General features: G+C 36.9%; 1 protein-coding gene across 9 annotated transcripts in view; it reads left to right on the forward strand.

Moving 5' to 3' along the window:
- Nucleotides 1-26,153, forward strand: part of B3GALT1 (beta-1,3-galactosyltransferase 1) — a 209,745-nt gene that overhangs the window by 149,158 nt on the left and 34,434 nt on the right. For 7 of the 9 annotated variants that reach the window (XM_061452804.1, XM_061452797.1, XM_061452781.1 and 4 more), the window contains one exon: nt 16-120. The exons of the other annotated variants lie outside the window; for them this stretch is intronic. The gene's annotated coding sequence lies outside the window, so the exon portion shown is untranslated. The remainder of the gene's footprint in view (nt 1-15; nt 121-26,153) is intronic. 9 annotated transcript variants of the gene reach the window in all.

The raw sequence follows: 26,153 nt of genomic DNA on the forward strand, positions 1-26,153 counted from the left end.
TTCCTTTAATTTCAGATTGTGCACTTCAAAAGAATACCATAAAGGCTCATCATTTTAATCAATTATTGATTACACCTTGGGGACTTTCCATCGATTCCACTCGATGCTGCTTTTAAAATGGTAAGTACCTACATAACTGTATGATATTATAAACTGGTTTAGATTTTTATGGCTAATACAATAGTATAAATGCATAGTACTGTATGATTTAATTGGATAGTATAGCTTTTATTAAATTGTATTCACTGACTTTTTTTACTCTTTAACAGTTCTTTGGCCTGTTAATGATTAAAGATTTTGCTTTGACTCTTTACACTACATGTGTTTAACAGGAAAATAAAAACTAAGAAAGCCCTCCCACCTTTACAGTCCAAGACAGAAGGTACAATAAAAACGCTGAAATTATTTTTTCTGAGAAATTTTTCATAGCACAAATACAGGAGCCACTACTAAAACCTATTTGTTCTATGGGATACTGTAAACAAAGGATACTTTCATTATTGTCTCATCTTTAAGGCACTGTGGTGAGGTCATTCGAAGGTTGAGAAAGGGGGGGGGAGTTGCTGTTGCTCTATAAAAGGGCTCACAGTTTAAATATAAGTATTTCAGTAGTCATGGTGTTTTTCTTTTCTATACTAACACAGTATCTAGAACACTTGTTCGACGTATCTACATGCCCTAAATACTTTGCTTTATGCATTTACCATTTTATTATTAGCCTCCTATTAAAAGGGAATAGTTAGATTTCTTCTGCAGCTACAAAGGACTTCTGACTGATAGTGAATTTATACATAATAAAACATACAAGAATGTTAGCATGCAGAATACAGTTAACAGGAACAAGGATTTGAAGACAATTTTATGACCAGGATGATAGTAACACTACTCATCATTTTTGGGGGTTGTTTTGTTTTGTTTTGTTTAATCCCACTTTATTTTGCCAAAATGTCAATAGTATAACTGTCCGTAAGAATTTTACTGAATCAAAAGCAGTAAATTACCAAACGTCTTGAGACACAGAAGGAGTGTTTATAATACAGGATATTTAAAAAATACATAGTGAAAACTTAAGTTGGAAATTAAATGTTTTCCAAAATGAAAAATGAAACAAGTGCTGGTACTAGCACTTTGTAAACAGATATTTCATGTTAGAGATTCATTATATTGATGTAGGTGACTAACAAAAATGAGGATTGCAGTCCTTTTAATCTTCATGTGTACATTTAAATACACATAACCCATTTCTCCTTTCTACGGCAGAGTTTGAAGTACTTACAAATGAAAGCAAAAACCAAATGGCTGGTATTAATCATACAGGAAAAAAAATGAAGTCTGTATAGCTCCTGTGGCCTTCTAGAAAGCATTAACAATAAAGTATTTGCATAAAGTTAAAGCAAGAAAACACTTATATGTGAGGAAACATGCATCTTTTTGACATCTGCAAGCCACCTCTCTTGATCTGCTCTATAAATAGCAACTACTTATTGAGAGACTAAAACCAAGACAGTGTCCTAGAAAATAAGAGAGACTGTATGTTTTAGATATACTCAAAATAGTATGAATAGATCTGTATCATACAGATACACAACTATTAAACACATTTGAATTATAAATCTCTTTTGGTCTAGTCTTCCTCCTTTTACAAGCAATAGTTAAACTTCCACTAACTCCTTTCAAAGCAGTATCAGCCTTGATTCATTCTTGAACTAGTAATATTTTCTGGCCCACAGAGTTATCAATATTAACAATGACTGTCAGAAGACCTGTACAGGCTCCAGTGAAAAAAAGTATTCATTTCTCTAAATGAATGCCTGAGCTCTGACTTTCAAGTGAAGACAGAGATCAGCAAGTCAGCTGCTGTTCTTATTGCTTTCTTACTCATAATCAAAAAACGGAGGCTTGCGAACTGCTTACTAATATAATCCCTTCCTTCCCAGGAATTTGGTATAAGTTTTCTTATAAAATAACTTTATTTCCCTGCTTTGATTATAAATATAACTGAATTTGAATATAAATATAAATAGTATGATCCAAGGCTAAATTCCAAACCCAAAAGTTGACACAATATAGGGTGTCAGCAGTGAGGTTGAAATTTCAAATTAATATGCTGAGTTAATCCCGTGAAGGTGGGTGTAAGGGCTTCTCAGTTTCAAGGAGTGCTTCATCTGCTGTCTTTTTAATGTTTCCCAGACTCACTGCAGAAGTGCATATCAAGCTGTTTCTTAGAGCAGATAGCAACCTGTTTGTATTTTGGCAAAAGGAAGCTGCAAAGGACAAATAGAAGGCACTTCAGCACACAGTGCTGGAGAGCAGTGTTAGAGGGACAAACATGGAACCGAACAGGGAAAGTTATCTTCCTTGTGAGCTAGGGGGAAGGAGGTGGCCGAATGGAGTCACAGAGCTCAGGCAAGTTCAAAGCTGCATGCTGTACGTCACAAAATTAAATCAAACCATGGCCTTTATTTTTAGACATCTGCATGAAGAGAAGGGAGATTAAGATGCCAGAAATTATTATCCTTCACAGGCAGAGTCACTCAGGAATCCAGTCTCTATGAATGCAGATACTTGCAAACATTGATTCACCAGGATACAGCACTGAGCTACAATTCACGTAGTTTTAGTGCCATGCAACAACCCAGCAGTCAAAAAACTTATCCCGTTAGAACAGTGTACAAATTGACAATCTGCTATGCTGCTTTGCAAAATCATCATGGGAGCAAATATCTTTAGGTTTGCCTTAACCTACCATCTGTCCACACACAAAGTCAAAACGCATGCATTTACACACATTTTGCTAGCCAGTAGCAGACATCAAGCATTATTCCTTTCCCCCACCCTTCTCTTTAATAGGCAGATGAGATAAGAGAAAGTCTTCAGTCATGGCATATACATTTTCTGTGAAGAAAATAAATTAAAACAACTGGATAAGTATCAGTGTGCAAAAAAGCACAGCCCAAGTGGAATACACAACCCAGTGCACACACTCACTGTCTGCTGTATACTGAAGAATATTTACACAAATATAGGGAACAGCCAGTGGCAACAGGAGGCGGCACTTGTATTTTCACAGAATCACAGAATCCCAAGGGTTGGAAGGGACCTCAAAAGATCATCTAGTCCAACCCCCCTGCAAGAGCAGGGTAACCTAGAGTACCTCACACAGGAACTTGTCCAGGCGGGCCTTGAATATCTCCAATGTAGGAGACTCCACAACCCCCCTGGGCAACCTGTTCCAGTGCTCTGTCACTCTCACAGTAAAGAAATTTTTCCTGATGTTCACATGGAACCTCCTATGCTGCAGTTTACACCCATTGCCCCTTGTCCTATCACTGGACATCACTGAAAAAAACCTAGCTCCATCGTCCTGACACTCACCCTTTACATATTTGTAAACATTGATGAGGTCACCCCTCAGTCTCCTCTTCTCCAAGCTAAAGAGACCCAGCTCCCTCAGCCTCTCCTCATAAGAGAGATGTTGCACTCCCTTAATCATCTTTGTGGCTCTGCGCTGGACTCTTCCAAGCAATTCCCTGTCCTTCTTGAACTGAGGGGCCCAGAACTGGACACAATATTCCAGATGCGGCCTCACCAAGGCAGAGTAGAAGGGGAGGAGAACCTCTCTTGACCTACTAACCACACCCTTTCTAATGCACCCTAGGATGCCATTGGCCTTCTTGGCCACAAGGGCACATTGCTGGCTCATGGTCATCCTCCTATCCACCAGGACCTCCAGGTCCCTTTCCCCTTCACTACTGTCCAGCAGGTCAACCCCCAACCTGTACTGGTACATGGGGTTGTTCTTCCCCAGATGCAAGACTCTACACTTGCCCTTGTTGAATTTCATCAAGTTTCTCCCCACCCAACTCTCCAGCCTGTCCAGGTCTCGCTGAATGGCAACACAGCCTTCTGGCGTGTCAGCCACTCCTCCCAGTTTAGTATCATCGGCAAACTTGCTGAGGGTACACTCAGTTCCCTCATCCAGGTCGTTGATGAAAATATTAAACAGCACTGGTCCCAGCACCGACCCCTGAGGGACTCCGCTAGTCACAGACCTCCAGCTAGATTCTGCCCCATTAACCACAACTCTTTGCCTTCTTCCTTTCAACCAGTTCTTGATCCACCTCACTACCTGATCATCAAGCCCACACTTCCTTAGCTTATCTATAAGGATGCTGTGAGAGACAGTATCAAATGCCTTACTGAAATCAAGAAAAACCACACCTACCGCTCTACCATCATCCAGCCACCTAGTTACTTCCTCATAGAAAGCTATAAGGTTGGTCAAACATGACTTCCCCTTGGTAAAACCATGTTGGCTGCTCTTAATGACCCCCTCATCCTTGATATGTCTAGACCAGTCCTAGTTGGTGCCTTCTGCGACCTATTTCAAACCAGCTGGGCATTAACCTAAATAGCATTTACTTGAGTTTGAAATAAATTACACATCCTTGGCCCTAACTTCCTGTTTCAGAGTGCAACAATATTTTAGTTTACCCTAAAGCGAGGACAAAATGAATCATGTAACTCTAAGTGGATGCATTAAGCATGCTAAATGAGGAACGGGCATGATCATTTAAAGCAAAAGCAATTAGATCACAGGAATGCATTTAAATACTTACAGCAGCAAGTATTTCATTTCCAGCTACTTGAGACTATGAGACCATAACCTGAAAATTTAGTCAATTACTTGATTTGTAGACAAATGCTAAACTACAGGATTTTAGCTTTCCATGGTTAACCAATCAGAACATGCTTTTCATTCATTCTTGGTGTTTAGATTTTATTGTTAATGCAGAAAATCTACATAATCCTGAAGGTGCAGTGTCAAATAAATGAAACTTAATATAAAAATAACAAGGCCTGTTGCGCTTTTTGGTAATTCTTCATATTTAATTAACATAAAACTTCACTTCTGAATTTTAATTCACTGACAAATAGCTTCATTAACATAAAATTATGATTGCCTGTGGTGTTTCATGTCCCTCTAGAAGGCTAACTCAAAAACATACAGACTTTGGAGAGGGAGAGTGGCAAGTAGAAACACACTGGAAACAGCCTTAGGTTGCATTAGTGAAAGCAAAATTCCCTGTACAAACTCAAATCAAATGGGATCTTGGAGGTGACAGTAGGAGGGGGACTTCATAAAGCAAGTTGAGGGAATGATGACTGGAGGAACCTGGCAAAGGAAAAACAGGAGATTCCCCAAGAGGAGATACAACAAAAGAGCTATCTGAATTAATTTGAAGAACTTTTGACAAGGACTTCACACAGCCTTTTGAAAGACTGAGAAATAAATTAGAAGGATTAAATAGTATCTGTCAATTGTCAGAGGGATATGCCTCTTGTTTCTCCCCATCTTGTTCATCATCAAGTTCAGCATTATCAGTAGAACATTTTTCACCTTCTCTTATAGAGTTACAAACAGCAGTCCCGATGCCATGATCATGGCAAAAGTTGCTCAGCTGTGCCTGATTTTCTCTGCTGCTGAATCATCTATCATAATCAATGTATTGAAGAATAAACCCAATAGAGTTTTCATGATGGCAACCTGAGGAACTACACTAAAATGAGAATTATGTATGTATATGCAGAGTTTAGCCCTCTATAGAGGACCCAGGCTTGGCATGAAATTGCTCTTCAGCTTGATAGGCAAACAAGAACAAAATACACTGATCTTCAACTCAACATAATGGCGGTGTCTACATGAGGTGAAATTTCACTTTAGTATCATAACTTATAGAAAGAAATAGCATTTGCTTGTTTTATTTATGCAAGTTTAGAGGATACTGACATACATAGACACAAAAAAGAGGATCTTTAAGCTCCCTTCCAACCCCAACCATTCCGTGATTCTATGATCAGGAAAATATGTGCAAAAATAAATATATTCTGTTCTTGAACTTACTCAGTTAACAATAACTGCCATATTGGTGAATGACAAACATCTCGGGTAGACTGAAACCCATTTTTCTGTTAGAAGTGCATTAGAGATATAATCTTAGATTTTGCTAATACACCAAGAGTTAAGCTCCAGGAAAAATCAATAGCGTATTACTGATTGCAAAATTTAAACAAATTTAACAGAGGTCTACTGTTAGAATTTTCATCAGGCCAATGTAAGACCTCTGGAATGTATTTTTGTAGATGGATGGCCTGTCTTCTCTAATGACATAATTTTGCAGAGAAGAATCATTTGATGAATGATTAATATACTGAAGTGAAAAGATGTTGAAAAAGGGGTTGCAAATGTTTATGGTTCTGTTAATTTATTTTTCCTCTATGAGTAAAAAACACTTCACAAAAGGAAATTAAATCTTTGAAGAGTAAAATATGCTAGTAAAAAGACAGTCTCCCCTATGTAAAATGATTATATACGTAACTTCTTCAAAGGCAAAGAAGCAAGCCAACTGCATAACACGTCTGGCACAGTATCAGTATAGAATATCAGGGGAAAGGAGAGAAAGGAAAGTTACATTTTGAAATTATATTACTATCAGAGCAATAAAGATGTAGATTTTTAGCTGATACCAATGTCTCTCAAAAAACACTAACCCCATTTATCAACAAAAAATAACATTTGCCCCTCCTTCAAAAGCAATCTGGGAAATGAATCTTTGTGCTCTCTATGCAGAGCGCACAGCCTGGATATAATTTATTTTAGTTAGTCATCGTAGCTAATTTAAAAGCTATGTGGACATTGCTACTCAGATATTATTATGGACCAAATGGTCATTTCTCAACCTCCTCCTATCTGAGCCCAGAGGGCTTGTCATCAGCAAGTCATGAAAGCACTCAGCTTCTAGCAGGCTTTTCATTCTTCTGCTCTGAAAGCACTAGGGAGGTCCTATAACATGAATTTAACTCAGGTGGCAATCACATGAGGCATTGTTGTACATGCCAGGTGCCACTTTCCCTCATCACATGGTAAGAGTTTGAATATTCATAAACATCAAAACAAATATGAACATTTTTAATGATGGGAATTCAGTATAGCAGTGGTGGTTCTCTCACATTTTTTCTGCTTCTAACACACGCACGAATACTGTCATATCCTCACCATTTGCCTTAAAATGATGTTCTAAACATTTTTCTCTGTCCATAAATCTTTCCAAATCTTGTTGCCTCACCTTTAATCACCATGTTATTATCTAACATCCCAATTAGTAGTAAGTTATAAGATAATTCAGCTACTCAATAATCATTACCTTAACCTAGACTTTGTAATCATAACAGCATAACACATTTTTTCCACCACGTACTTCAAAAAGTAGCAGCCAATAACAAATTTTAACCTTTAATATCACAGTGAGCAGAATGAGTTTTGCCACCAGTTTTAATAGGACTAATCTTGTATCTAATTAATGTATTCTTCTTAACAAGACAAAAGTCAGTGAGCTTCCAATAGAAAATTCTAATTTCTTCATTGGAGACTTCTCTAAGAAGTATTTTTGACTTGTGCCTAGACAAGTGACACAGGGTGCTGCAGGATATGGCTAGCATAGCATTACACTTGTCACCCAGAAATAGAATAGACTGTACTGGAGGCTTAGCCTTAATGATATTTAAGCGTAGATTCCAAAGACTATGAACTAAAACACAGCATCCTGAATTTCATCTTCTGTCTTCAGAAACACCTGGATTCCTATCTTCTTCATCCAGCTAACTCTATTGAAGAGCATTGATTACCGTGGTATGTGTTTCAGAAATAGAAAGCTAAAGCATACGAAAACATTTGTCACAGCTAGAAGAACAAAACATAAGTAAAGTCTTCTGTGGTATACAACTTCAAACCTTCTTTCTAACACTAGCCTGAAAAGGGCCAGGAATAAGGAATGGACATGTTTGTATACCTAGAGCCCAAATAATTTGATTAGTTTTCATAAAGAAGAGCTTATAGCATTGTGCTCCCAATCAAGTAAGTCTGCAGCAACTCCAGCTTTAAGCAATGTAGAACAAGCTAGATTTTATCACCCAGGGGTGGCAAAGCCTGAAGGAAATATTGGGAAAAACTATATTTATTGAGCCTAAATTTCCATTTCCACCTTGAATAAAATTCTAACATGACCATGCAGATGAATTTGAATGTAATAAATTCTGTGTAAGAAAAAAGTCTGTTTACAAAAAGAAAACTTGTATGACACAAATATATGAAACAAACCCCTTTCCTCAAGCATGGATGAGAATTCATTTAAGGTTTCTTTCTCCAATAGGTATTTAACAGAAGTTTTATTTATCTAATTGCTTTAAAAATGACAAAAATCGGTGTTTCTTTCAAAGAAGGTATGAACCAAAGTTATCTCATGATGGGGTTTGAATTATCTTTAGTTCCTCCTCTTCAGAATTTTTTTTTATGAAAGAGATTTATGAAGAGTTTCAGTTGTGTGTGCCAAATTAAGGTTGTCATGACTGATAAACAGATAGGATATCATATTTGAAAACAGAATCTCTTCTGTCAAAGAAAAAAAAAGGTGCTCCTGAGTACAAAGGCAGTATGCTTTTTGTCTCACTATATGTAATACTGCCATTATTCTTTCTTACTAGACAACATATCAGCTAAGAGTTCACTTTCTGTCCTCTTCTTTTGTTCGCTGATCATAGCATGGGGTGTGGATAAGACTCAAGAGTCATTCTGGGGAAAAAGAAATTTGAAAGCTAAAAAAAACCAAAACAAAACAAACAAGACCACCCTGCACCTCCCCTAAACTCACCAATATGCTACATCCCAGCCTGAAAATTGCTTTCAGTAACAGAATGACAGACAGAAGCCTCTGAAGATGATGAAGTGGGCTTCAAATACATATCAACAAGAAAAGTATATTATAATATTCGGGAATCTCTTTGTTTCTTTTCATCGATACCTCTTGAATTTTATTCATACGCAAAATTCAAGATTTTTGTGCTCAGAGAGAAAAATCTGCCTTTTTAAAACTTTAGTTTTATGGAAACATCAGTGATATTTCTGAAAATGGACCTGCCTAAGATGACTTTGGATCTTTAAACTGATACACAGGATGTGTGTCTTTTAGATCAGTGTCTCCTCAGCTTAGGAAGAACCAGCACTTTGAACTTTCGAATACATTAATTGATCTATTTGTTTTTGAACTTACAGATGAGTGAATTTATGATTTTTTTAAAGGTAACTTCAAGTCTTTCATCCAAGATGTCTTGTGTAAACAGAACTGACGAGCATTAAAAGCATCAGCATAACATATATTCACTTTCACTGTTTTGCTAGAATGCCCCTAAGTATAGAAGCGACAGTTATTGATAAATGCAAGCAAAATTCAGGCCCACAAAGAGATGTATAATTCATATGTTAGAATGTTCTTGCATGTATGTGGATTATCTTTACAATCAATTCACAAGAAAATAGGAAAGGTTGGAACCTAGAGGGTAGATTTTCAAAGATTTATACAGGAGTTACACTCATTAATTCTATTAATGAATAATAGGATTAATGTCTACACCACTTATGTGGCTTTCTGAAAGTTCCACATTTAGACAAAACTTAAGCAGATGAAATAAAAAAAAAATTAAAAATCCTAATAACATGTCAACCAGTGATTATGCCTTTCTATTCATGTATAAGCTTCTCAACAGTACTTTTATGTTTTTGTTGGAATTACCACTGCTGGAAAGCAGTAATTCAAAGACAGATTTTATTGTTTTGGCTACTAACATAGAAATATTCCTGTCCTGCTGAATCTTCCATTTCTTCTTTCCACACTGTAAAAACAGGCACCTTGATATCTCTATAAAAGATACTACCCAGCATAACCATGTCCTCTACATTAAAAAGGACATACAGGTTAATGAAATGTAGGATCAGCATTTCTCTGGCAGTGTCTGCACATATTCTGGTTGCCAAGATACAAAATACATTCAAACTTTTTGTTTTTTTCATGTATAAAAACAGCTTTTGGGAAAAGTGCCCAGACAAACATCTGTGGATGAGTGTTTTTTATTTGCTCACAGAATAGACACTACATCATAAGGATCGAACTTATCCACTTTGTCTCTCACAGGCAATCTAAAAAAAAATCCACATTTAGTTGCCTGAGGATTCACCTTTCTTACCTCTTGAATCTTGAAAAGAAGGACCATGAAAGGAATCAGGTGAAGTCAGTTTTCACAGTTACTATGCTAGATCATCTTCTTAGGCAACAAGTCGAAACCACAAGCTCATTCCACACAACCTGCAAAACAATTTCCATATAAAATGGATTTTGGCCAGAGTAAACTGGCACATATGAAAGATTCTGGTCAAAAAATTTATATCAGATATAAACTAGTTGACATTCCTTCCCAGTGTCATGTATATCCATTAAACCCTGTAGAATATTTTCAGGCTAAGATATGCTGAACTATTAACTTTTTTCACTCAGAATATGCATTCAGAAATATTTGATAAAAGCCTTTGAAGAAAAGTAATTGAAGCAAAAGTTGGACACATGACTGATTTTTCTTTATCTTGAAACAAGTATTATCATGAAAGAAATTACACAGGACTACTTCTGCTATTAATTTTCAGCAAAGCATGAGCATTTCTACCACTGCCATTATGTATTCTCAAAGCCAAACACAGAAACTTTCCCTAAAAACCAACTATTTCAGAACATACATGATTAAAATCCTATTTGGGGGGGGGCGATGACCTAGAAAAAATTAAGTGACAGGAAATTTTAATCAAAGAGGAAATTTAAATCAATTTGACATTGATAGACAAGGTATGTCTTAGATGCAGTAATAAGTTCATGCTTTCAAGCTGTTCAGTTTTAGATGAGTTCAATTTAATATTTTTAATTCTATGCAGATATTTTTTTATTCCTGTAAAATTAGCAGAAAAATGGTCTAAGCTGTTACAGAACTAGTATCTACTTATTCTATAATTTTCTGTGCACTGTAAAAGGGGCAAGACGACTGCTTATGAATTCTATGGAATAAATCTTAATGAGAGTTCTGAACGTCTCCTACTTCCTGAGTTCAAAGCTGAAGTCTGAAGCCAGAGTATTTTGGACAGTGCAAAACAAGCATCCTGAAACACAAAAATAAACTGGGTTTGGATTAATACCTGTCCAATTACACAACAATCTTTGTGAAATACCACCAGAAGATATCCCTTCCCCCAGAATATCATCAAACACACTGGCAAATGCAAAGCATTTCATAAAAGAAAAGTGTTTAGCAATTCCATTTTTCTGCTTTGTGCATCTGGTGTAGTTCTCAATGCACAACCTATATATAGCATCTCTGGATGAAATAACCAAAGGGCAGAACAATGACAAACTCACTGAGTTGCCCGAGCAAAATCTTGCTTCAACTCCCACCCAAGCAGCAAGTTGATATATACAGTGTCGAATAAGAGGTACTACCAATCACCAATTATACCCTCAGTTTCAAGGTACCTTTAATTAATAATTAAGTAACATTCAAAGCAAAAACCTTACATATTTCTTACAAACCTTAGAGTTTGCTATGTGAGTTATCATGTTTCTATCACTATTCAAAACACTGAAGCTACCAAAAGGATGTGTTGGCCTATATGAGCCCTTCTAGCTAAAATATGGAAATGGTTTAAACCCATATCTCAGTTCCGAGTATTTCTGAAGAAGAAAACAGAATTTGACATACCAGCTTTAAAGGGACAGACTACAAGTGTAGAATTAAAATTGCATCAGGGCACGACAGGCAGGGAAGGGAAACATTTCCCACTACAGTGACTGAACATGCTGAGGGTGCTGCTGAGACACCGACCTTTCTGAGGAGGGAGATTAGGGATGGGAAGCATTACACATCTCTCATCTTCCTTCCCCAGTAACAGCCAGTCACTGCAAGAAAGTGTACACTGTACATATATAAGGTGCCATATTTCTGTTAGAAGGGAGGTATTTATTTGCCCCCTCCATGTTCTGCTGTAATTCATTTCCACTTGGCATTACAGTTGTAAACCTTGCCCAGTAGGAGCAATAGCTCTCCTAACAGCAGGTAAACGGAAGTATTTTAATGCTTTACTTTAAAAGGATTCACCAAGGTCTGCTTGATTACCTTGTTATAATATTTTATTTGTTCAGCATGCTCTAGTAATTTTAAACTTGCAGTGATACTTCACTATCTCCATAGAGCCAATATTCCTTTTCTGCACATATTATGAATTGGTTGAGAAAGGTATTTGGAACTTCAAGATCTGCACAGGCTCCTTGACCCAAAAAGTTGGATTAGTATTACACAAGTCACTAATGGAAAAGTGACTTAGAATAAATTGATTAAAAATAGCTTGGTAACATTGTGGTTAACCATAATTTATGTCCTATCTCAGGGCAAGTAGTTTCTAACATATGCTTGGTCATGCCTATTGAAAAAGTTGTAATTTTTATATTTAGATATATTTATTTTTTACAACAGACTAGGAAAAGAGATGAGGGAAAATTCTTTGTAAATCTAAAGGAACATAAATCAAGTAGAATTAGATATTCAGAGCAATGTATTCTGCAAGTTCCTGAAACACTAGCCAATACTTCTCATGATTATAATAATCTTTTCATTTACTTCAGAGCTAAGTCAATGTTAGGTTTCAATTTTACTGCCCATGTGTGCAATTTAAAATAAAAAAAAAAAAACTATGAAAGTCTTTCCACATGGTATTAGAGAAAAGGTCTTTCTTTTCATTGCATATGTAGTATCAAGTTACAAATATGAAAGCTCTGTTTGTCTAAAGAGGTCACGTGGCGCTGTGCCTTGTGATCATATAGCCCATTTATTGCACCTCTAGCTATACAGTTGTGCATAAGTAGCTCATGCAAATCAGATAGGTGGCTCCAAAGATCAAACTTTGCCTGGTGCATGTCAGGATTTTGTCCATCAAGGGGATAAGAACCAGCCATTACACATCTATTCTACTAAAATGCAAAACAGAGAGTAAGGTTCTCTATATATTTCAGGAGGATTACAGTGTTCGAAAGAAACAATAAGGTTAGAGTCACATACAAGTGGCTCAATGTTTAGGCTACTCCATGTGCTTTTATTTTCTACCCTTTTTTATTCTTATAGGTCATAAAGATTGTCTAAGTGCACACAGATTAGAAATTTGATTGCACAAAAATATGCTCTAATGCACAACAAAGAGATCTGCTTCATTGTCAAAGAATACAGAAGGTATTTGAGAGAATTGTAACTGACTTGGCAAACATGGCAAAAGCATAATGAGGTTGCATGGTATCTGGTCAAGACTGTCTAACTCCATGAAATGGAATGGATCATAATACAAGTAATGGTCTGTTCTGATCTCCTTAAGAAGTCCATGAAAACTGCAACTTAGCCCCATGCAAGCTGTAGTTGAGAACCATGTCTAGCTATAGGTGGGAAGCTCTAGCTTAACTATAAGTTGAGACTGTCAAGAGGGATGAGTGGCATACCTGATTTCTTTATTATAATGCATAAGTGAGAATGGAAAGAGGAGTAAAAGGCTATGAACAACTGTTAACACTGCATAGCCAAAGGACACTCCATAAACGTAATAAAAATGCACATTAGGACACTCTGGAGTGTAAGAAGAAATGCCAAAGTATCATCACACTTTCTCTTCTTCATGTGTCGGTACCATACCCAGAGTAGCTGAGCAGGCTGCATGTTGCCTTTTCAAGGGAGTAGTGAGAATTCTCAAGCAACAGAACAGATAATTCTTTTAAATTATGGTTTCTGTAACAGCACACACAGTCATTGTATACATAGTGAGAAAACGCCTGCCTTCCTCCTTTTTCCTCGTATCACTGAGCTGCACTAGTTGTGCAAGATTCCTACTGACTTCAGTGGTTACACTTTGGGCACAATCTTTCTGGAATTCCATAGCATTTTACAGTCCACTGTAAGTTCTTGATTTACCTTTATTGTTCCTCGTCTTGTTTTTTTAATTAATTAGAGCCATTTATTTAATTAAAGCCAAGCATTAAATGGTCTTTTTAACATCACTCTTAAGATACTAGAATACTATTTTGGCTATCATTGCAAACTCAATTGTTTAATTATTTGGAATTTTAAAATAAAAAAAAAAACAAACCCCAAACACAACTGTCTATTCTTTTCTGCTTTCCATTTATGGCTAAACATTTATCAGATCCTTGCAAATACATACATACAAACTTAAATTTTCACAGGATAAAATGTCAGGATGTTCCTAACAACACACAAAGAATAAAAAGGCTTCATTAGAATTGTGCTTTTCCATTGATGAGGATTTTTCTCAAAATATCAGGTTTTAAAAGGTCACAAATGATAATAAAAAGAAAAAAAGAGGAATTAATTTTTAGATTCCTGGAGCACCTTTCAGTCAACTGAAGATAGTAAAAATCATGGTATGCTGCAATTAAGCTCTTCTGTAGTTGTTCCTACCAGTAACCACGCAGTTAGGCCATCCAAAAGTCAGACTTTAATTTTCTAGAAGTCTCCTTCACTGATGGTTGTGTATTGCTGGGAGAAGCTTAGTGTAAAATAGAACTTACGTAGAGCTGGGTAGAAAGCTAGTGAGAAATTGAAAATCTTGTCCTAAATAAAATTCAACATAGCATATTTCTATTAGCGAAAAATATAAAATTGAAGCTAGTCCAAATATTTAGTTTGGGCACTTACCCTTTTCATGATGAGGACTAAATTAAAAAAAAACAACCAAACCAACAAACAAAAAAGGTCACAAACAAACAAAAAACCCCATCAACAATAAAAAAAAAACAACAAAACCAAACAAACCACAAAACAAAAACAGACCTGAAAAAAATGCGATAAAAAAAGCTCATGAAAATGAAAAAGAAATGAAAAAAAATAAAATAAAAAATCCCATTACTGAAAAGATCCTATTTTGAACCTGGAAACCAGAATATCATGTATGAAGAATTGTAAATCAAAGAAATCATTCTTAGAAAAATGTGCTGCATAAATAAATATATATATAAAAATATAAATAAATATAAATATATAATAAATAAAACAACTTCTTAATAAAATATTTATTCGGGGAAAAAAAATATTTCAGACTGTAGCATTTTCAGTCAGATAAAAGTGATTAAATTTGTGGTAACTACATCCAACATTCCTTTCTGAATAAAGGGCTGGAGCAGTAGTATTGTATGGTGACTGGTTAATAATATTCTTTTTCTCTATCCTCAATATTAATTTATACCCAGATATCCTTAATGAATATAAAAATATTTGTGAATTTGGTTTGGTGTTTTCCTAGTACAAATATTTCAAGCGCTGATTCAGCATTCCCCAAATTTGTCACCTCTGTTATTTTTTGTAGGACGACAGATGGACAGATTCCTCAAAATCTTAATATTCCTATTAATAGCAAACCTTTAGCATTCATAGTTTCTTAGTATTTTATGCTCCTAGTCATGTATATAACTGCCGATTATTTGATTGTAATAAATCATGGTATGACAGATCTTTTTACAGATATTCAGAAAATCATTCTTATTAAGAGATTTGCAACATACACAGACTTTGTATTTAGTAATGCTTATCCTAAAAATAATCAACAAAATATTAATCCACATCTCAATGTCATTGGGAATGTCAGAGAAGCCTTTGAACAGCAAAAGCACAGTCTGCCTTATGTACCTGAAGTCCCAAGCAGGGTTGAAAAAACACAGGAGTATATTTTTCATCTTCCTGTGAAAGTGCCAGCACATTTAAAACCATCACTCATACCAGTAATTCAAAATCTCTCAGTATTGCTTGTTGAAACTGGCTTTCAAGATAGAGGGTGAACAAAAAGACCTTTTAAAATAAGTTTGAGGGAATATATAAATTGTCTGAACACTGCCACGGACAATCAGTTTTAATAGCGTATGTCCAGCAGCATGTATGGTTACTTGCTGTTCTGGGAGCCTGCCAAAGAAAGAAAGATATCTAGAAGCTGGGGGGGGGGGAGAGGGTGGGGGTTGGGTGGGTGGATCAAGAGAAAACTAATAATAACCCATAACTTTATCTATTGTAAAACCTTTCATTTAGTATCCATCATTATGCAATCAGTGTTCCTGACTCAGCATTAATTAAATTTTCATTTTAATAGAGAAATACTTTTTAAAAAAGCCTGAAATTCCCTATGTGTTGACAAACTGTACAGTAAAGCATTCGAGATTTATCCTACTGTGCAACTTTCCAGAAGAGCATCTGAGAATCATTGATGACACAAGCATCACTGAATCATTGACTGGTATAAGACCACCTAAGTTTTGTAGACTGAGAACAGCTACACAGCAGGGGCCATACACCAAAATCAGCAGGAAACCTTACAGTACCTCTTAATACAGTACCTAATTAAATATCTATTAAAATATACTCCCTTTTTGACTTTTAGGAAATGTATCATTACAGGAGAGTATTTGTTAAAGCAGCAACTGCCTCCCTTTTTCTAAATAATTTAAATGAACCGTATTTCTGACAGACACTGGTAACTCTGGTTAGCAATTTTGCTACTAAATAAAGAGCCTTGATGAGACCAGCTTGACCAGTACCTATGTGGACTCTGCAAATAAAGCTGTGTCTGCCCTGAGAAAGTATGGCAAGAGTGCGTGGTGACAAACAGCGTACTCGTTGAACCACGAAGAGAAAACCTTCAACAGCTAATAACAACAGCCCATGGCAGCACTTCAGATGCTGAGCCCAGAGCCCAAGAATCCAGCACACAGCTGGCAGACAGCTCAGCTTTAATGGAACTCATAAGTTGGTTTCTTCCTACTCGTGCATATTCACTGCTACTCACATCACAAAACGCAGCCTTATGGCTTTTCACCTTAACTCGCAGTGTGAGTACCATGCTGCTCAGATTGGAGGAAGGCCAGGCACCATGCCCAAGAGAGGCTAGAGAAGGCAGTAGGCACTGCCAGTGTCGACCATTAGTGCAGTGCGGTAGGCAGCTGTCAAGGATATTTGCTGCTGCGTCTGCCCCCCTCGTCTCCCCAGTAGGCATTCTGATCTGGCCCCATGACTTGGTCCAGCCCATCAACCTGGGAATTAAGCTTTTTCCAGAAATATGCTTTCCTAAAGTAAAATGGTTGGAGAGACCTTAAGTCCAGACCTGTACCAAATATTGCATGATCACAGAACCCTAACATCCATCTGGCCAGCTTAAGCTCTTGCACTTTAGATTTATGGATCTGGAAGAAGACAAGGAGGAGATTTGCAGCCTACAAGCTCTCTCATCTAAGAATGGAGAGCTCTAATTTTCACTTCCAGAACTATTTGTGCCTTTTGTATTCAGAACAGCAAGGATCAGATGAGAGCCTTAACTTGGAAGGGCTCAAAAACAAAGCAGATACAAGATCTGCAGCTTTCCTTTGCAGCCTCTCGTACTGTGAAGCACTGAGATCAGCGCACATGCCTTGAGCTGACAGCAATTTGGAGTGCCACACTGCACAGCAATAAACAGACATTCTTTATTTGTATCTGCCTACAACCCTTTACCAAATCTACCTGTTTGTCAAAGTTAGGACAGCAACTAAAGCTGAGTCTGAAAAGGAGAATTTATCAAGGAATTTTAAAATAGATTTTGACATAGTCTGTGACATAAAAAATCAACTTGCCTCCCACAGGATCTAAACATTTAGGACTCTCTTCTTTCTTGGCTCTTTTCCTGGACTTCTGATCTTTTTTTGCCTTCTCAATTTGTGTCTACAGTGCATTTTCAGAGAAAATGGCATGTGAAATTTTAAACTTCTGTTTCCTTTTCTATAACACTTTAATATTCTAACCTGTACTGGTTTTCTGCTATAGCCGAACACTTTAATTTCTTCAACATACCTCTTCAGATTTTCCAGTAGTCAGTGGCTGCAGTCATCTAAGCAATGCAATATAAATATCTGCAACAGTAGGAAAGGCTCTGCTGGCATGTGTGTTCTTAGGCAAGGGACATACAGGAATACTGAAGTGTCACTTTAAAATAATATTAGTTTCTGAACAGATGTGGAAGAGCTTACTTTCATATTAGTCCATGTAAGCCTACATAATCTCCTAACAATCCAGGATCTAAAATACATGCTTTGTGCATCTCTGCATACACATTTGACAAGTTTGATAGCATGCTTGGCTTGCTATGGATGACTGAAATTTTGCAGAAGCTTTGTACCCCAACAAGCTCACAGAAATATACAATTTACACAGAGATTTGAGAAGTGCTCTGTACCTTGTCTAAGTGCTTTTACATTAGGGTGGATATCAGCACAGTGGATTCAGGTGGTAAAACGATTTTAATAAAATCTAAGCTATGCAAACGATGGATGCACTGACTCTCCAACACTTCCTTGGTACCAGTCTCCCTGGGTACTCCATTTCCTGGTATTCCATGTACTTCCAGGTATAAAAGCCCCATAAAAAGAAATGTTTATATTGTAATTCTCATAAATTATACTTTCACAAGCCCAGCTACACAAAGCTCTGTTTTTATGCAGCAGATGGTTCAATGGGACTGGCCTTCTCAGTCTGCCTAATGTCTCCCCTCAAGCCAAAGGTTCATTTATAACTGTCCAATATCACATCCTTTAGATGTCAGTATACCGAATAGAGGCATGCTTTTCCTAGAGGACAGAGAAGTGATAAAACATCTCTATAAATGAAAGAAATGACTGTGAACTTCCAGGGAATAGCAGACATTTTCTATCAGTTCAAACTACTTATGCTGCTATTTATAGAAGCTACTTTCATGTTAAGGACTTTTCGAGGCTGATATGGTCTGGTAGAAAAGCCTGTGCACTTTTATGCAGAGCTTGGTATCCGGCCCTAAGTTACAGCCCTAATGAAGATGGAATGAGTTGAACCTTCACAATTTGTATTTTACTGAATGGTGACAGTTTGCAAGAGTGTTTTTGAAATCTTAAAATCACTTCAGCTTCTCTTAAAAAAAAAAAAAACCACAAAAAGCAGCATTCTAGCAAAATCATAGCTATTCCTAAGATACCTCTGTATCTTTTATTCTAGGTGCCTAGCATAAATAATACTAAATACAAAATACCTGGTTGAATGCAGCAGTATTCCCTTTTTGTTATTACTGTCCAGTGTTAAAGATGAGTAGAAAACATTTTGGTCTTTTAACACTCACTTTAGGCTTAAAAAATCAGAAAAAAACAGTGCACTTAAAATAAACCTTTGCTGAAAGCTTTATTTGATGTCTCAGTTGTCACAAAATCTATTACAGTAACGTGCATGAGATCTAGAGGTCCAGTACAAAGATGAGTGTATCTTTTATATCCGCAGCAGGGAGATTGCTATTTTCTCTCCTGTCAGGATGATATATTCAATAAAAAGGGAGAATATAAATTTTGGTTGTGTTTTTTTTTTTTTGGGGGGGGGGGGGCGGAGGGGGTTTGCATCTCAAGAAATAGTACAGATCTTAGGAAATTAAGAAAATTGACTCCACCATAGCTAGTGCAACACTTATAAATAAAAAAATAAACTGAATCTTAGGATAAAAACATATACATTGCAAAATTCTACACTTTGGGTGGTTAACTCAAGAAAATCTGTCCTCTGTTCCCTGTGGTTTTGTGCTGCGTCCACAAACTTTTTTTTTATTCATGTTCCTCTTAAGAAGTTTATTAAATTTTCCATATAGACATGTATCCATGTAGCTTATACCAAAAGACATAGCCCAATCTGCTTTTGTTGCATTAATTAATTAATTTTAAAAGCTGAAATTGAAGTTTAAGCAGGTGGGGTTTGAAAGCAGGAAGTACCAGGTATAAAGAAGGAAATGACAGAGATGGTTAAAAAAGAATCAGGTCATTCTCTGTATTATGGCTTTTCATAAGCCATCTGGATAGTACAGTACCAGCAATACAAAAGGGACTGTCTATAAGGGTTAACACCCTCCTCCATGGGTTCAGACCCAGCATTTTTGTATTTCACTCCCATCTGATCCTTCATCTGAATCACTTTCTTATTCTCTTGAGTGTATTTTCCTAAATTAAGACAGGAAGAGTGGTAGTAGTGTAAAATGTATCTTGAAATCTTAAAATTTCCCTAGAAAGTTTTGTCTTAATTGCACAAAATATAATTGCAGCAGGGAAAAAAACAGAAGAGAAAGCAATGGAGCCTGGTTTCTGCCAGCTTTATATAGAGCCAGCATTAGTGTGGCAACTGGTACTGACACTGAATACTTTCAGGAGGTTTTCATTCACTGTAAAACTTTGTAGCAATACTAGAAAATAGCAAACAGCGTTGGGAGAGGTCACAGTAACCTCATGCTCCCTAATGAAGTTTTGTTCCATGCTACAAAACCAGGGAGCCCACCAAAGCAGAATTCACAAAAATGTCTATGATCACTCTCACTTTCATGTTTATACCATCTGAACTGGGTTTTTAAAAACAAAGACTTTTCCCCAAAAATAATAGCCCTTGGCAGCATCTGGAAAAATGGCACTGCAGTGAAATCTATAACACAGACTGTGAATGGATGTCATGACAAGAGGAGAACAGAGTCTTGCATCAAAAGAAAGTGACCTCACATAGTGATAGTTTGTGAGGATGGAGCAAGCATTGTTAAGAACAAAGAACAATGAAACCATAAAATTATGCTATTTCCTCTTCCAAATTTCCCAACAGCTTGATTCACAGCCCTTTCTAATAAGCTGGTAATTAGGAACATTTTAATTATACGATTGTAAAATGAAGGCAACCAGGATAAAAGGAATCACAAGGCCAAGCTTAGATGGCATAGATTCTACTAATATGGAATCTACTCACTTGCTCATTTTAGGCCTCTTTGCATTACACTGACCCAATCTCTGTAATGACATGTAGCAAGGCATTGTGTTCAGAGTAATAGGCACAGTTATACAGGAGGGTTTACAAGGCATACAGAGCTTCTGCATCACATGGGATTGACATCTGGGATTTTTTTTTTTTTTTTGGTGTCTAGATCAACTTTATAGACCCATGCATAAGTACATATAAATGCACATTCTCTATGTCATTTGAAATGCCAGCACGTGTCCTCAATTTTCCTCTCTCTTTACACGTGTATCTCATAACACATAACCCATATTTCTACAAAGATGGATAGATGGGAGATTCCAACTATCTTCCATCAGCTGTATTTCTTCATGGTCATCCAAAAACGCAGCACTAGTCCTTACAACTAACAGCACAGTCTTCTTACATTGTCATTTATGCAGACAATGGACACACATGGTCAGGTGTGGACCTAAATAGCTTAAGCATGATCAAAGTGAGTTGGAAATACGTTCTTGGGAGTCATCAAGAGGAAATCAGAAAGGTGCATTACCCAGTAAAGTAAAAACAGTTGTAAACCCACACACATTTAGTCCCTTTAAAGAAATTAATGCATTTCCCCAGATTCCTTTTGTAAAATCTCAATCATCCAAATAAATTACCTGTGAAATAAACCTCTAAATTGGTCCATAACTTTCAAGTCTCTCCCCTACCAAAATCTCTTGAGTCTTTAATGGGACCATGTCTCACTTATAAAATAACCTTTAAGCTTCATAGGTTTATTCCTTTATTCCACAAGGAACACATCACACAGAAAAAGTACTATTTCCCCTTTTTTTTTTTTAGTTCCAGGAAATATATCAGAGGAATGAATGGTAAATTCACACACACAAACCTGTTCTAGAAACACTTGCAAACTTATCGAATGAATAAAATACAGCTCTGCTGTTTTGCTTATCTAAAAAAGGCACAAATAAGTAGCACAGAATAATTTTTTTAAATTTGCAGTTCTTTTTTGAGGGAAGAGCTCAGAAGACATTTTGGCAAATAAACATGAACACTGTTAAGTAATCATGATCTAATTATTGATATTGCACAAAAAAAAAGATTACATTGATCATAAATTTTTCATGCCACAAGCTGTAGGCACAACTAGGATGATATATATTGATGAATTTTGCTTTTAGCTGCTTTTTAGGCTAACTAAACTGTCAGAGTTTAGTATCTGTATGTAATTCAATATAATTCTACAATTCACATATCTTTATAACATTAGAAGTACAGTCACCACTACAAAAAAAAAGACAATTTACTAGCAGATAACACCCTAGAAGAATTTAGAGAATAGGGAGCAAACCCAATTTAGCAAATAAAATATCGCTAAATGTGAACTTCTACATGGTATCCATCTCACTTTAAAAAGTGACATGGGAGCAAAAGAAGCGTCTCACCTTAGTTATCACGTTCCTGTAGCAAGAGGGTCTGTACATTAATTGGTTTATTTTGATCTTAAATGTTTAAGTTGTTTCATATCTATCAGTCAGCAGGTTCACAAGTGAAAGAGACAGGCACAAAGATCCATTTCAAGAAACAGGCCACAGCAATACTAACTTTTCAACAAGCTGAAGGGCTTTGACAACAAGTTGTCATAGGCTTTTTGATGCCTTAAGGAAGTGCACGCACACATATAGGAAGTCCAATGTACTATTCTTATACATGGCTTTCTTCACCTGCACGCAGGCGTGTGTGAAGTGGCACATCTCACAGTTCTCCTTCCATCTCACTTGTCCAGCCACAAATTCACTGTGCCAGGGTTGACAAGCTGAGCAAGGGGGTGAAAATAGAGAAGGACCTTTTCTTGTGTACAAATTCATGGTTTGAAAGTGTTGCACCTTTTCTTCTGAATAATGTAAGTTTTCCTTGCCTTAAAATGGCACTGTGGTCTGTCACCTCTCCTGCTCTCAAGTACTGGCTTCTTTGCTACCTGGTCTCCAGCACTGCACATTACCCCAGCTTGGTGGGTAGAGGGAAGACAAGTCATATAACCTGCCTTTATGTGAACACCTGATCACAGACTTCCATTCAGAGATTTTTTTTTGATATAGGAATGCAATTTGAAAATACAAATCTTCAGACCTCCACCACAAATACAGGAGAATGACTTCAATGAGGCAACAAAAACTTTTTATCTGCTGAAGTCTTGCTCTGTAACTCCTACAGGTTTTATAGTATTAAGTTGCAATTGTTGTTTTAAAGTCTCACTGTCATATTATTCTTTATTTTTAAGCCTCTTTTTCACCTTCTTTCAATCACAAAAGTTCCCCCAAACCCATGCAAATATATTTTGAAAAAGATTAGTTCTCTCGTGTTTAATAAAAGTCTACTTAAATTATTTTTCAGCTTTGTTATCACTGAATATTGTGAAGTCTTCCAATGAAACAAATCCACTACAACATTAACATTTTAAAGACTTATTTAGAACATAAACAGTATATGTACTGCACACCCAGACTTTGTTCCACAGAAGCAAAATGAAACAGGATCATTTGATATATTCCCTGGTGTATTGCAAATCAGAAACATGCTTCAGTTCCTTCATTGTGTTTTGCATAATATTATCCATAACGCTTTCATTGTTTACTTTTCATGATTATTTCACCCAGGCCTTACTCAGATCTAGAATCAACCTGTCTCACAGGACAACAATTTCTCTGGCTTTGGGAACAGCTGAATAACTCAAAAGACCCCAAGCCTCATTTTCATTCCTAAATTTGCATCACAAATCTGGAAACAATTTCACACGCAAGTAACTATATAAACCCCTATAATTTGATTAAACCTGGAGAGATGGGACTCGCTGTGCTGGTGACCAAGCAAGGCTGCTTGTGCACGAATGGCTGTCCCAGCCCCAGGACCACAAGGCATCAGCACTTCTCCAGACTCCCAAGATAGCTGTGTCACCAGCACCCATCAGAGCACTTTTTTTTTTCCTCTCCCATCTTTGTGTGTGTGCTATCAGCCTTTCAAATTATCCCTCAGTTCATTCCCAAATTCACTTTCTGACAGAAATGCCACTCATATTTTGCACCTAGTCAGCAAAGAAGTACAGCATTAAATGATTTCTAGTTAATGTCACATTCTAGTTCTGGTTTTATTTCCAGCTCTGTCACAGAGACGTTAAATTCTAATCAATCTCCTTCAATGAGATTTTATTTTAAATTCAGGAATATATTCTTATTTGGTCTTATAAACATCTTCCACTTTTTTCTATCTACAGGGTCCATATTTAGAGCCTTAAATACTTGATTATTACCCTATTAAAAAAAAAAACAAACATATCTATAGTCTTTTAAAGAGTGAAGAAAAAAAAAATAAATCCTCACTGTTCTGGACTGCTAAAACCTACGTTCAGCTCCACAACTTCTCTCTGTCTCTCAAAAAATTGATTTTCAAGGCTTTGCCATGAGCCTTTGCAGTGTTTAAGACAAATGGATTATATTATTGAATCCAGCCATCAGGAATCTTACTTCAAAATAAATAAAAACTGGAACCGTTCTTTCCTGCAGAGCCACTAAAACCTGGGACAGGAAAATAATTAACAGCTTCACAAAAATTATAGTAGTCTAAATTTTATATGACTAAGCAATGTATAGAAAACTGTTAGCATTTTTATAACAATTAAATGGAAAATACAGGTAACAGTAAACCACAAATAACTCTAAGGTACAAGGACAGTCATCAGCAAGTAGGCAAAATTAACTAATAAATTCTTGTGCAAAGTTGTCATTTAATATGTAGCTGTCGACTGCTTCAGTTTCATTTTGTCCAAAGTCTGGAAAATGAGGTCAGCATAGTTTTCTGCAGATTAATTCAGAGAAAATTTGTAATAACCACAGACTTTCTGAAAAGTAAGCTGTAGGCACATGAAAATCCTAGTTATAAAAAAAGTCCTTTTCAGTGTTCAAAAGAAAGGGTAACATTCAGCCATAGCTAACCATGTATATTTGCATATTTAGAAAGACTTCTGCCTGTAGGTACATACATACACATTCACACTCAAATGTGGTATACCAGTAACTAACCATAGGTTTAGTGGCTCATGTTGTTTCCCATGGATGCACATGGGTAATTAATGTCCACAGATCAATTCAGGAGCCTTATCCGACCTCCAGATTTGGCTGCTAGGTGGAGGGGTCATCTATGACAAGCCAGGCAGAGGAACAGAGAATTTGGGTGCATCAAGCAGTGATTCTTAGGAAAGCTGCTACTCTTTGGAAATGTAACTGTAATTGTTTGGCCTCTCTGCCTGCCTGGGAATGAGCATGGCCCCTGAGCATTCAAAGGCTGGCACTCCCTAGCTTCAGCTATTCACATTTGCTTCTAACTTTAGTTTCAACTCGCATCTCCGAGGCTCCTGAATTGTTTTAGCCATGTTAGATTCGATTTCTGTCTCTGCTGTGAATGCCCATTCCGTTTTCATCCAAGCAGATGTCCCGTGAGCTCCACTTAACCCAGTCTATTACAGAATTTACTTTTCTCATCACCAAGCTACATTTTTCCTTTGATCCGTTTAACCAGCCTACATTTGCTCTCTGTGAGGCAAAAAGCAGAGCTATAGCTGGAGGCACTTATTTGCTCTATGACTCTGAAAGAAAAAAAGTTGCAAGTATAAAACCGTATTTCTCTTGCATGCGTTCGGAAAGGCATACACAGCTTCTGAGAGTGCAGGAAAATGATTAGAGCCAAAGGGTGCCATGTTCCACTTTTTGTATATGTAAAACCTGGGGCAATGCCACACACCCACCCACTCACTGAAGGGTCCCACAGTGTGGTATTAGCAGCAGCTGCTTATGGAGGGGTGAGTCAGTGCAGATGATCCGTCCAAGATTTTTCTATGCATAATATTAACTTCAGCAGAAATATGACACTGGTATTTAAAACTAGGTATTTTTTTTCCTACATAAAATTAAACTCATAAGGAGATAATCACACCTTTCTACTGGAATCAACATTTATGCCAGTAACTTTTGGCACACCACCAATCCATCTTCATCTCTGTTTGTTTTACCAGAAGTTATACTTTAGGCCAAATTCTCTGAGTTTCCGAGATCTGCACAAAATCCCATCTCACCACTTCCCTCACTTGCTATACCTCACACGTGCCTCAGAGCATTATCTGTCCCTTGGAAGCTGCCAGCTCCATGCTACTACCAAGCACGACTTCTTAGAGGCTGTCTAAGCCTTTTTCTTTTCATCTTAAGGATATTGTCTTCATTGCCCAATGGGGAATGCAGCACCTACCCCACTAAATTTAAAACTTGAGCAATAGCCTAAGATCCAGCTCTGACCCAGGACAGACAGGTCTAGTGGGCTTAAGGAACTAGTTGTGTGCCTGATAAATCACAACTGCTGATGATGCTCTGTACATCTGGGGA

This window comes from Pezoporus flaviventris, unplaced genomic scaffold, assembly GCF_033815535.1.
Source record: "Pezoporus flaviventris isolate CSIRO_AGI_PZ_B2104156 unplaced genomic scaffold, CSIRO_AGI_Pfla_v1 ptg000001l, whole genome shotgun sequence".
NCBI lineage: Eukaryota > Metazoa > Chordata > Aves > Psittaciformes > Psittacidae > Pezoporus > Pezoporus flaviventris.